Consider the following 799-nt stretch of genomic DNA (forward strand, 5'->3'; position numbering starts at 1 on the left):
CAGATTTGCTGTGCCTTTCTTAATCTTTAGGTTTGGAGGAGTTTATACGTCTCGTAAGCGTAAACACAAAGATGAACATGTTTGTTGTGAAGGCAATTCATAGAAGATGAGCAATTCATAAAGTAAAGAGTAATGACCGACAGTTGCTAAAAAAAAAAGAGAGAAAAAAAGTTCCCTGATTATTACGCTAAAACGGCATTTCTATCTATCTATCGCTTAAAAAAGGTTGAAGACGAAAGCCCAAGGTACACATTCTTTAATACAATTTTGAAGGCCTTTCCTTATATGAAGTTGGTAAGATATTGTTCCTACACGCTTTATACGTTTCAATCCTCTCGATATGTTGCCTATATAAGGAAATCACATGCGAATGGTATTACAAACCAAACGTATGACCCCAACGATAAATTGCTTAAGGTATGTATGCGTAAAAAATATATTTTAAAATACTATAGCATAATCAGAAATATTAGACTTCAAGGCAGATGAACAAACACTTTGACGTCAGCCAGCTCCAGGTATTCCACTTTGGGGGCAACGCGCTGCACGACCACGTAGCGGCCGCAGAGTTTGGTATCGTTGGCGAAAGTGAGTCGTCCTTCGGAGGTCGTGTACGGCCCTTCGTAGAAGCCGAGCAAAGGCCACTCAGAGAAGTCCTCGCCCACCCTCGGCGTCGACCCCACGCGGACCTCCGAAGGGGAAGAAAATGACAACGCTAAAGGACAAACGCTAAAGGAACTCGGGTCACTTTTTTCACACTAATATGTTAATAAAAGTATGAAACAGAGAGAGACAAAGA

Source organism: Penaeus monodon, chromosome 34 (genome assembly GCF_015228065.2).
Source record: "Penaeus monodon isolate SGIC_2016 chromosome 34, NSTDA_Pmon_1, whole genome shotgun sequence".
Taxonomy (NCBI): domain Eukaryota; kingdom Metazoa; phylum Arthropoda; class Malacostraca; order Decapoda; family Penaeidae; genus Penaeus; species Penaeus monodon.